The sequence below is a fragment of the Sceloporus occidentalis genome, unplaced genomic scaffold (genome assembly GCF_023333645.1).
Source record: "Sceloporus occidentalis isolate IW3139 unplaced genomic scaffold, rSceOcc1.0.p SCAF_5, whole genome shotgun sequence".
NCBI classification, from domain to species: Eukaryota; Metazoa; Chordata; class Lepidosauria; order Squamata; family Phrynosomatidae; genus Sceloporus; species Sceloporus occidentalis.
In genome coordinates, this window is record NW_028316985.1 from 159,937,474 (window position 1) to 159,950,619 (window position 13,146).

Below are 13,146 nucleotides of genomic sequence, written 5' to 3' on the forward strand. Positions count from 1 at the left end.
CTCTCTGTCATCATCTTTCTTCTTCTTTCCCATTTCTTCTACCTATATAGATCCCTTTTTTTCTCTTCCCCAATCTTTATAATTCTTTCTTCTTTGCTTCGTCATCCCCAAAGACTTTGAAACCATGGCTACTGACACTGCTTTAACTCCTGAGATTGCAGTTTGTTGTGGCACCAGCGCTCTATCAGAGAAGGCTAAATATGTCATAAAACTGCAAATCTCAGAATTCCATAACATTGAGCCATGGCAGTTAAAGTGGTGTCAAACTGTATGGATTCTGCAGTGCAGATGCAACCCATGATATAAAGATGTTAGATTGTCAACATTTAAAAAGTTCTAAGTTTCATTTTGGTTCAATAGGGTTTATGCCTGAGTAGAAATGCCTAGAGATAATTGTCCTGTTTGTCTTTTATTGATGATGAACCCCCAAAAACCACACATACCTTCCCCCTTTTTTGCTCATGCCTTTTCCTTCATCATATGAGCTAGTTTTTAATTTATGCTGATGAATTATTAAAGTGGTGTCAACTCACACTGCTTCTGCCGTGTAGATGCAAGCCATATTTGAAGATGTTAGATTGTCAGCCTTTAAAATGTTCAAGTCATTTTGGTTCAATAACTGACATCTGAGTAGGCATGCTCTTATTACATTTTTAATGTTGGGCACTTTATTGTCCTGTGCTTTAAATTAAGTGTAAATCCATATATTGATTTTAATTTGGTTTTGTAGAAAATTGGAAAAAATCAGTAAAATTATGATTTTTGTGCAACTATGAATCTTGCACTCTGGAAGTCATTAGACTGACAGGTAGCATTAAAAAAAATTCAGCAAATTACATACTAGGCTGAATTAGCTATTATTACACTAAAAACAAACAACAGTGACTCTGGCAACAGAGTCACATGGAGCAAGGAACAGGCTTTTTCTACACCCTTCAGCATGATAGATACGATTTTGGCCTACATTAACTGTAATTATGCCATACTTCAAGAACTCAAACATTGTCTACAGGTGATAATTTATTATATCCCTGTCATTTAATGTGTTAAAGCTGTTAAATGTTAAGTGATTGTAGCAGACAGTGAAATAATCCAGCAATACATTAACAAAGGCCCCATACAGACAGGCCAAAATAAAGCTGCTTTGGGTCACTTTGGAGGTATACTGTTTAAATGATGCATGCGTACTAAGAGTTTGGAAGCTGCGCCAAAGCTACATTCCAGTCCTTAAGACTGGATCGTGGCTTTGGTGCGGCTTCTGGACTCTTAGTATACATGCATCATTTAAACAGCATACCTCCAAAGTGACCCGAAGCAGCTTTATTTTGGCCTGTTTGTATGGGGCCAAAGATGCATTATAAAGGACAAATATTATAAAGCACAATTTTCTCTATCAACCAAAGGGTTAATGGCAGTGTTTCTCGGGTTTATGTTATCTCCTGTGAACACATTAGGCATCTTAAAAATAAACCTATATTCCTATGTCAGTTTGGTCAGCTGTTCCAATAGCATTTACAGATAAAACAGAAAGTTCAATTTTTTAACTTCAAATAAAGAATATGTGGGACACACTAACATGCAGGATCCCATTTTACAGCCCCCCAAGCCTGTCTGATAATGCCAAAATAATAATAATTCCCTTTTTTAAAAAAATAAATCATTTTTGCCAAAAAGAGCCAAAGCACCTCAAAAGCCACAAGAAAAGATGGCAGTTTTGTATCACAACTCTCAAGATCTAATCCCTCTCCTCCCAAAATTAGCTAAAAATTGGCTGAAAAAGAAAGTAAACATGATGCGTAGGTCAAGAATGCCCCATCTTCAGCTGCCATCCCTGTCCTAACCTCTATGTCTTTCTAATCATTTTATTCAGACAATATATTATTTTAAAGCCAGTTTTATTCCACACAGGTGTTTGGGAGGGAAAATGAGTGTTCAAGAGCTAACAGACCAGAATATCATTAGTTTTCCTAAGTAGTGGCTTAAAGAATGGAACAGAGAAGAGCTTGTTAGTTTGGGACCACATATCAGCCTTCTGGACACAGTCCAAGAATCCAGGACAACTGAAGTCTATAACACCTCTACAGATCCCCTTAGGGTTGAGAGGTGAGAGCCACTTTAGTCACAGAGTCAACAAAGCCCTTTTCTAGTATTACTCATCATTTTATTCTTAAACATGGAAGCAGCCACTAAACAAGTTTAGTTTGTTAGAACTTGAGTGGGTGATAACCAGAAATACCACAGATCTCCAGTTAAGGCAACAAAACAATCATGCCTGAAACCCTGGACGCTTCTTACCACTTAAGATAACACTAGATGAGCGATCATATAGGACAGCTTCCTAATTTCCTATGAATTCCCACTGATTCAAGGTGTCCACTTCAAATAAGATTAACATTTTGATTTAGGCTACAGGGGCGCGTTCTGTATGTGCCAAAAGTACGTGCACGGCAGGTACTAGGGTTAAAAGGGGTGTCTTTTCCGGACGCCCCTAACCCTAGTATGCACCGAGCACATACAAAATGGTGGCGCCCATTCTACATGGGTGCTGCCATCTTGACGTAGTGGATGCTTAGTGTTCGCATGTCTCAGCGCCATTATGATGCTGGAAGTGCGCCAATGGTGCTTTGCGGCATCATAATGGCGCCACAAAAAGAAGCCGCTTTTTGCAGCTTCTTTTTGCTGTTCGGAGGAGTCTCACAGTTTGTCCACTGCGGCTCCTTCGCACAGCAAACACTGGCACCGGCAGACCGCCCTTTTGGGCGGTCTGTAAAGTGCCAGAATCACCCTTCCTGGACATGGTGCCCTCCAGGTGTGTTGGACTACAGATCCCATAATCTCCAGGCATCATGGCTAGTGGAGTGATTGCAATTACACTTCAGAATATCTGGAAAACACTCAATGGCGATAGATTGGTGGAAGTAAGGGGATTGCTATTACCAAGTGTCTCTGAATCTCTACTATGACTCACAAAAGAAGCACCAGTCAGACACAGACAGACATGTTGTTGTTGTTGTTGTTGTTGTGTGCCTTCAAGTCATTTCGGACTTACACTGACTCTAAGGCAAACCTCTCATAGAGTTTTCTTGGCAGGTTTCTTCATAGGAGGCTTGCCATGGCCACCCTCTGAGGCTGAGAGAGTGTGGCTTGCCCAAGGTGACCCAGTAGGTTTACATGACTGAGCCAGGATTTGAACCCTGGTCTGAAGAGTCATAGTCCAACACACAAACCACTACACCATGCTGACTCTAGACAGCCATAATGACAGAAAATTTCAAGCACATACCATTATTGAATTTAGTTATGGCTTTTAGCAGTGCACTAGAAAGCATTAACATAAGATTAATGTCTTGCTGTACTGTTAGTAGCAACAGTGTATAATAGGGTAGGCCAAGTGTTTTTTTACTAAGGAAGACAGCAATTTATTCTTTACATTTTCTTAACCTCGAGAAGCTTCAAAGATTCAGTTACTTGTGAATACTACAGTGAATTCCACATGGCATTCCATGTTTAAAATAGCTGTTTTAACTGTTTCAAAATTGGATTCTAAGTTTGTTTAAACTGCTGGGAGGCAATACAAAAATATTTCAAATAAATAAATAAACTAGTTCCTTTTTGCAACAAACCTCAGCCTAAATCTAATTATCAAAGAGTTTATCATACTAACCTGTTTTAGTGTACAAAGGGGACAGAAAAAAGAGGCTTCTGGCATCTTTAGGACTGTGTAGTATTTTTCAATAATATGAATGCAACACCTGGACCACGAAAACCTAAGCTAACATGAACTGTCTACCATACAGCCATAAAAGTGTTTAGCTCTTTGTCTGGATTAAATCCACCTGCTAGCTCCATGTCAACATTTTCCTTCTTCTCAGTCTGTATATTTGTGAAATGTGTAGGCTTATATTTAATTGCTAACTCTAACAAGGCTAGAACCACTGAACAATGAAAGAATGGCAAGTCAACACATATATAGCTAATTGATTCAGTGGGTTTATTCTGGTTCAGCTAGCAGCTGAATTTATAGGTTGAACAAAAGGGAGATGAGTAGGCAGATTTGTCTCCAAAGCAACAGTACTCTGTTTTTGCACATCAGCTTTGTTTGTTGTTTGCTGTCCTCTAGTTGATTTCAACCTTGTGGATGAGACATTTCCAATACCCTTGTCCTCAGCCTCTCTGCTTAGGTCCAGCAAGCCCAGGCCCAGTCTATCCATCTGGCATGTGGTTTTCTTCTCTTTCTACTGCTTTCCATCTTTCCTAGCATTATTGCCTTTTCTAATGATACGGTTTTGCTCATGATATGACCAAAATACAATATCCTCAATTTAGGCATCTTGGCTTCATCTGTTCTAGAACCCATTTCTTTGTCTTTTTGGCCATTCAGGTATCCTCAGTACTCTTTTACCGCACCACATCTCAACTGAGCTCATTTTCTTCCTATCGGCTCTTTTCACTGTCCAGTTCTCACATCCATACATGGTGATGGCGAACACAGGGGCTTGGATTATCTTCACTTCAGTGTTCATAGTTAAGTCTTTATGCTTTCAGATCTTCTTCAGTTCTTTCATAGCTGCCCTTCCTAATCACAGAATTCTTCATATTTCCTGACTGCAGTCTCCATTCTCATCAGTGTTTGAACCGAAGTATGAAAACTCACTGACTATTTTAATTTTCTGGCTGTCTCAGGTGAAAATCTCAAATTTCTTTTATCTAACTGGGTCCAGGCTGTTCCTGTCTCCAGTTCATTCCACCTTCCAGAAAACACTGGTTTTCATTATTCCTGGCAGATACGTGGCAACTGCTTCCCTGTGCCTCGGCTACCCATTTATCGCAGTTATTCTAAACTGATAAGCATATGGGGTTATAAAAGCATAAAATCTTATAATTTAGTGTCCATTTAAAGGGAGGGTTGATAAAGTGCAGGTTAAAATGACTCCCATCCAAGAAGAATACTACATTTAGGGAAGCCTGTTACATTTCCATCTATCTTGAGTTACTGTCAATATTAACAAATATTGGTGCTTATATTAGTGCCCTCTGGGAAAGTTACTATCATATCGACCTGGGAGTAAACCTCATTAAGATCCATGGGGCTTATATCCAAATAGTGGTGAGTATGCCCAAGTTGACCAAACTGCACTGTTAGTCATCCAGTTTTATTCATGCTCATGTTGATAAAAATGCTCTGGTAGACATTGTTTTTCCTTAGTTATTAATTCTTGAAAGCCTTCTGTTCCCCTCATTCCTGTCTGCTTGCCCTGTAGCATATACTGTGAACAAAATCCCAAATACAGATTTCCCCAAAAAGGGACAAAGGTCTCCCTCAAGAAACATTCAGAAATAAAGGAAAAGAAAGTTAACACATCTGATTACAATCAGCTGTATTCCACAGCCAGAAGCTACTAATGTGGTACATCAATTTAAGGTAGATCTCCTGAAGTCTGCAAATGCAGAAAGAAATAGACACCATCTGCCAGTGCTCATCATAAGATTTATCTAATCAATCTCCAAACTGCCAAGAATTTTAAGATAAAATATAGCTACTCACTGCCAACCCTAGTCAGTTCTCCCTCCACAAGCCGTAACACCTCCTGCCAGAGAAAAGCCTCCAGGCTTTCTTGCAAACTGATGTCAGAGAGATAGCAGACTTTCTTATTACAGCCTTCTTACTGTAATCCATGTGCTTGCTTCTGGCCAGTCACTGCTGGCCACATGATCTCCGTTGAATGTAAAAGTGTCTCCAGATCACACCAACAGCTTCTGGAAATTGGTAATTTTGGCTCTGATCAAATGCATTTACACTTGGCAGCTGAAAAGTAGCAGCCTGCCTGGAAGAGAAAGCAAGTTGGCTGTTCCTATTCTCTCTAATTTGTACTTTGGGAGAGCAGATAATATTGTGTGTGACAATCATGAATACATACTCTAGGTAAAGGAATCTCAGCATTTCTATGACTCTTTTTAATGGTAAATAACGCTTTAACATCCATGACTAATTTATTCTAAGTGCCACCTAGTAACGATTGGTCAGCGGCTACCTAAGAGAAGCAACAACAAATTGTACATTGAACCACACAAACATAATCACTGAGAAACTTGACTTGAGAGAAAAGGTAGGAAACAAGAATCTGCAGTTAATAGCAGATTAGGGACCCCTACTCTACCTTAGTGTCTGAAAAATACACAGGTCTACTTGCTGACAGTCAAATAAACAAGACTGTAAAAACAAAATTGAAATTAAATTAAATTAAATTAAATTAAATTAAATTAAAAAATGCACAGGTCTACTTGCAAAAATAAACAGGCAGAAAGAAATGACATTCCAATAGATGATGGGGTTGAGATATAGTCACACATTTTGTTAAGCAAAGACCTTAAGCAAAAACTTTTGAAGTTTCTAGGACTTAGCTGAGGCTCTAGGACCTATGATGAGGGATATCTTTGATCAGCACATATGTCCTGAGATACATAAGAAGGTATTTTCCCTTATATCTATAAAAGGTACAGTAAATCTATAGAATCTCATATCGTACCAGATTGCAATATTCTTCTGTAGCTAAAAGCCAAACCTGGTACCTGGAACATTTTGTGGTAATATAATCCTCATCTAATATAATATAGGGATGTACTAATATATAGTATATAAAGTATATATAGCAATACAGGGATTTCATCTTGTAACTTAAATTTGAACATGTGCTGATTTGAGCAGGTTATAGACCGCCGCTTTGAGGCGGTCTGCCGCCGCCGTTTGCTCCGTAAGGGAGCCGTCGCAGCCACACCGCGTGGCTCCCTTACGGAGCAAAAAAGAAGCTCCAAAATGGAGCTTCTTTCTGCGGCGCCTCTGTGACGTCGCGAGGCGCCAGGGGCGCATTCGCGACATCACAGGCGCTGCGACACGTTCGGACGCACAGCGTCCGATACGTAAAGATGGCGCCGGCCGTGTGGAATGGCCGGCGCCATATTGTACGGACAGAGTCCGTACTAGAGCCAGGGGCGTCTAGAAGAGACGCCCCTTTTTTAAAATGGGACGTCCTGCGGACGTCCCAAGTGGCGGTCTATAACCCACTTTTGTTTTATCTGTTGAACACTGATTAGTCAGTCATGCTCCAACCAGGTTTGTAACAGATTTGTATACGGTTCCTTAATTAGAGTGTCCTTAATTAAGTTGTTGTAGTGTCCTGCAGGAGACATAGTGTTTGGTGACTAGTGGAGTCACAGGTAACCAGAAGGGTTATAAGATACAAAAGTTTAATAAAAGTTCTGTGAGAACTTAGTTTCTAAGGGAACATACATAAAGCTATAAAGAACCAATCACAAAGACGAGCTAAAGAAACGATCAAACTGTGTATCTAATAAAGCATTTAAACACCATATCCACTGTGAAAACCATCCATTAAAAGACATGCTGTACTCAGTCTTACTTGTAAATAAATCTATTATTTTGTTTCAACAAGCAGCTGTCTGGAGTGGTTTCAGAAATAATTTAAAAATGCTACCAACATTAAGAAAAGTCTTTTAGGTTTATGTGTGTGGCTGTCAAAGAATAGTTGGTGCCAAGCTCAGGGGGAAAATTGAAATCCAAAGGACTGGCATCTAAACAGAGTTATAGTGCAATAGACACTTAAGACAGTACCGAATTTGAGTCTCGCAGTGGACAACTGGTGGGATAGGGGCCATCACTGTCACATCAAGTATAATAGGTTAGCAGAAATTGTCAATCCATTTGATATAAATATTAGCACTTTCCAACTGACAGTTACTTACACTATCAAAGTATGTTTGGCTTGTTTATTTCATTGTATTAGCATTGAAACGTATGCTATTCAATAATATTACATCATGCCATTTTTTGTAATATTCAGTCTTGTACACCAGAAATAGTTAACCACTAGAATACACAGTTATCCATGAAGACTCAGCATACTGTTTTATTGCATGAATTAAATAGTCAAGAGAATACAATGCTAGTAGTAAAAGAAAAATTCCAGTTTCCTCGTGAATGGGATCTTGGCTAGCTCCTTTAATGTCTTGTAGATTCAAACAAAACAGGAGACAGGAATGTAGTTTTATGCCAAGACCTTTATGACTGGATTCCCACACATTTATCTTGATTAAAATCCCTTAGGATTGCAAAGGTCAAATAATCATACCTGTACCCAGATTTCAGTGAAATGTCTACTTTTCTGAATTCTACATATCCCCAGGATTAACATTATATAGCTCCACCTTGTAACATTTTAGATTAAATCTCCACAATCCTGTAACATCTTCCTTTTTGAAACTTTTTGTATATTTGTTTAGTGGCACTGGGGGAATAGCAGACTCTAGGTTTTGCACTAAAGAAAGGGAATGTCTGTACACTTGCCATTTGTATTCATTTCCCATACTTTCAGCTTTTACAGCTTATTAGGGGCTCAGCTGCATCTTGTAATATGAGCCTTTTATTCATGTACCAATAATAAAACAAAAACAACCCTGAAAAGCCCCACCCAATCTCTTGCAAGTCTTGGAGCTTTTAATGGGATTGTCCTTGCTGAGCGATATGGAAGCAAATTCATTTCCTGTTAGCCTGACTCATACTAATGCACTTTCAAAGTGCAGTCTTTCCACTAGTTCTTAATGACTTGTTGCAATGGAGATGGGAGATCAACACACAGCAATGCCATCTTCTGGCATAATTCCGGTGAGAAAGGGAGTTTGCTGAATGCAGCTCAAAGAAAGCTTCTTTTCTTTGGAAAAAGAAACTCAAGCAGCTGCACAGTAAATCTTGAGAGCTGTTTTCCCCTTAGCACACATAATGTTGGATTGTGATTGTTCAAAGAACTGTAATAAAATAAGAAAGGAGAACACACAGTACTGAACTGGAAGAGCAAACTCAATTGAATGGATGAATTCAAACTAAACATACTGTATTTGCAAATGAGTAGTTGGCTGCCAATTTATATACAAATGCTGTGGAGAAACTTCAAAAATCTTGCAAGTGCAGCTCTTCCCCACATTCCATGTCACCATCAAGTCAGTAATGGTGCATACCTGAGGCATATGTATTATTAATCTTTGTGCCTGCGAAAACAGTCGCTGTGGATATGATTATGCAAAAAGGCTGGCATAGGCTGCTACTTACTGTAACTACTGTAAAAGAGGTGGGGAAGTATAAACAAAAGAGGGCAAAAGATGATTTTGTTAAATGATGAATGTTAATTTATCTGCACAGTGAACTAGAATTCATCTTGATGTCACAGAAGACTGTTGAAACAGTGAGAATGGGTAATCTGTATGTCTGCTTAGTCTGCTACCTATTGATAGGCTGGCACTTCCTTTTCTAGGCCCAATACAGATGGGCCCTTTGTGGCATGGCGGCAGCGATACTAGGGTTAGGGACTGCGCGGCAACCATACAATGTGGCGGTGTAACAATGGTAGCATCCCGTGTACAGGAACGCCACCATTGTGATGTAAGCACTGCGTGGCATTCACACGGCGCCATGCATTGCTTACTTCGCGAGTGCACCATGTGTGAACTCATGACGTCCGCCCTGTGGCACAAAAAGAACCCAGTTTTTCTGGGTTCTTTTTACTCTGGAGGGAAATCGCCCGGTTTGGTTGCTGCGGCTTCTCTCCAGAGGGAATTAGGCCGCCAGCAGGCCATACCACACCCTAGTTACTTTAAATTCATTTCCTTTAAAATAGATTTGGACTGAACAGTGGCATACCTTCAAACAGAGAAGTATCCTCTGTAATGTCAGAAGCATAGCCACAGTAAGTTAGCAGAATAAGATTTGGAGGTTTGTGTTGCCAAACAGTCAGAGGTCAACTAAACACAACTAGAAATATTGAATGGAAGGAACTTTAACTGTTTTATATGTAAAAACAGTGAAGAAAAGAAATTACTCCACCAAGTGGAGGAAGCAGATAGTACAGACAGTGACAAGAATATCAACATCCAGCTTTCATTTGCATGGTGCATACAGCTGTACCATATTTTCTCTGTAGCTGCTGGAGTGAGTTAGTGAAAGATTCAGATATTTGTATCTTCCTGACAGCCACTTTCAGTAAAAGTTTTGCACAGGGCTCTGTGTCATGTTGCACTAGGGAAAAGTAAATATAATCAGGAAGAGATGATGAATTATTATTATTGGCTAAGATCCTACCTCACAACGCAGTTATGAAGGAACTAACCATGGTCTTCTTGCCCAAACCTCAAAATCTTAACAGCCAGCAGTCACTCTGAGAAATGGAGATCTGTTTTGTGGCAATCAGGGCACAAAGGATGACATTTACAGCTCTCTTCTACTAGTGATGTGTGGTGTGATGAGGAACTGTGACAGGGTCCTGCTTCTGATTGTCACAGCTTCTCTTGCTGGCAGGAGAGGACTGGAAATGTGTCCCCCTTGCCAATAGATCTCTATTCTTGGGTTAGTTCCTTGGAGTGGGATTCAAAGGGCATTTATGATCATGGCAACAGTCCCATGACTGTTAAAATGTAGTATAACTGAGAAAACCAGCTGGTGTAGTTGTTTGAAAATTGGACTGTGACTGTGGAGACCAGGGTTTGAACCCTTGTTTGGCCAAGGAAACCCATTAATAATAATTAATAATTTGTTTTATTTATATACCGCTATTCCAAAGATCATAGCGGTGAACAGCAAGTAAGCAAATTAGCAAGTAAGCTAATTTGCCCCCAACAGTCTGGGTACTCATTTTAGCGACCTCGGAAGGATGCAAGCCTGAGTCGAGCTTGGGCCCTTTTGCTGGTCTTGAACTCGCAACCTTGTGGTTTTGAGTGAATGGCTGCAGTATAGGCATTTAACCATTGCGCCACCAGGGCTCCATTAAGTGATCTTGGGCAAGTCACACTCTCTCAGCCTCAGAGGAAAGCAAAGGCAAACCCCTCTGTGAATAAATTTTTCCAGGAAAACCCTGTGATAAGTTCAACTTAGTGTCACCATAAATCAGAAATGACTTGAAGACACATAACAAGAAGAAATATAACTGATTATGGAGCAGTTATAAATTGATTATTCTAGTTTATGAATGCATAACTGCAATATAGAATGCTAACCACTATCATTATCATCGCCACTATCATTATCTTAGCTGAGCTTTTTCTCCCAGTCTGGGACTGGATGTGTTTTACAAAAGTTATAACAGATAACGGTTTTAAAAATGTGCATCATACAAACGTTAAAAATACAATTAAACTATCAATAAAATTGAAAGCAGCTGAAAGCGGAGCCAATAAAACGAACAACAACAAATATTAGCAATACAGCATATGTGAAAAGCCCTTTTCCCCTGAGTAGTCAGGTCTCACAGGCCTTCCGAAACTAAAAGTCTTCACCTGCCCATGAAAGGAAAGCAAGGAGAGCACTAGTCTAAAATCTCTAGGAAGGGATTTCCAGAGCCTTGGAGCAGCCAGCAAGGAAGCACCACCCATGTTTTTACCAGACGTACCTGCCAGAGTGGTAGGACAGAGTGTAGGGCCTCCTGAGAAAATTTCAGGATATCAAGGCATTGGAAGTCTTCTCTTATTTGGAACAGAGAATTGCTACAGCTTCTAGAGTGACCTTATGCTGACTATTGCTTGGAAATCTCACATCAATTTGCAGAAATCAGTAGTAGGTTGTGACTTAGCAATTCCTGTTGGTTTGGAGGGCAGAGACTGAAAGGAGGCCCAGAAATCTACCTGCTGGTAGGAATCTTTATTAAAATGCATCATGCTTGCTTGAGAACCTTGTTGGAGCAGGATATTGCAATGCTCTCATATCTTGTAGTTAGCTGTCCTACTGCCATCTACTGATTGAATTTCTTATTGTAACACATTTCATTTGCTGCTGCTGGACCTACTGTAATGCTGTTAAGCTAACATCCCTTTGGAAATCATAGCTCCTCTATACTGAATACATTCCAAGACTATAAGTAAGAGCAAAACCTTACCTTGGCATATCTGGCCTGAAAACAGAGGGGTGAACAGGAAGCATTGGAATAAAAGAACTGTATTTTGTAATTTCTGTGTTTCCTACACTGTGACCCTTGACCATTGTGGCAAGTCAAGGAAAAACTATTATATTGTGTTCATTTTTGGGAACCATGCCTTATTGAGAAGCACACGGGTGCGTGCTGCCCAATCATTTTCACTTGCAATAGAAACAGTTAAAATACCTATGGAACTGTGATTTGTTTACAGTGCTCTGACCTATTCTTCTCCCAACAATCCAGAGAAGAACCCACAGTTTTTTTTCTATGGTTTCTTACTCTGACCTGCTGGAGGGGAATAAACCAGAGTACTGGATGCTGCCAGATGTGGAAATCTCAAATGAGTTCAGCAATTTCTTTAGCTTTTCCTACTGCAAGCAGGAACTTTTGGATGGCATACTTTAGCACACTTCTCATCCTCAATAAACCAATGTGATCTGCATTTACAGTTAGACACACTTACTTTTTCTGTGACCAGGATACAAGCACTCATGTTTAAGATGTGGTAATTCAATGGGAAGGATTAAATTTGCCACAAAAAATCAATGCCAAGGCTATTGTTTAAGTTTGTGGATCACCTGGTACAGTACTATGAGAACAGCTTCTTTTACACCAGACAAAATTAGATAGAGTAACTGGCAGTCAGGGGTAGTCAGTATGGTGCAGTGTTTTTAGTGTTGACTATGATTCTGGAGACCCATTTACACTATAAAATTATAGCACTATTATGCCACTTTAACTGCCATGGGTCCATTCCATGGAATCCTGGGGCTTGTAGTTTGGCAAGGCACTGGATCACTCTGGCTAAACATTCTAAATGGTCCTTCCTCCACTGCAAATCTCAAGCGTCCATGGGATGTTGCCATAGCAGTTAAAATGGCACCATAATTGTGTAATGTGAATGGGCTCCAGGAGATCACAGTTCAAATTTCTGTGCAGTCATGATATTTCATTGGGTGACAGTAGGCAAGTCATATTCTGTCTCTGACTTATAGGAAGGTCAAACCTTCTCTGAGTAAATCTTGCTAAGGAAATAAAATTAGAAGGCCACTATAAGTTAGAGTTGATTTGAAGCCACATAACAACAACTGCAATTGCAACATCCTATGGCTGGGATCTCCCAACTAGTGGCTCATAAAGTGTATTATAATAATAATAATAATAATAATAATAA

At 39.8% G+C, this 13,146-nt stretch overlaps 1 protein-coding gene across 2 annotated transcripts in view; it reads right to left on the reverse strand.

Annotated features, from left to right (window-relative positions):
• ANK2 (ankyrin 2) overlaps positions 1 to 13,146 on the reverse strand; it is a 404,131-nt gene that overhangs the window by 363,787 nt on the left and 27,198 nt on the right. The window contains exon 1 of one of the 2 annotated variants that reach the window (XM_089525940.1): positions 5,546 to 5,610. The exons of the other annotated variant lie outside the window; for it this stretch is intronic. The gene's annotated coding sequence lies outside the window, so the exon portion shown is untranslated. Of the gene's footprint in view, positions 1 to 5,545; positions 5,611 to 13,146 lie in introns of those variants that run through there. 2 annotated transcript variants of the gene reach the window in all.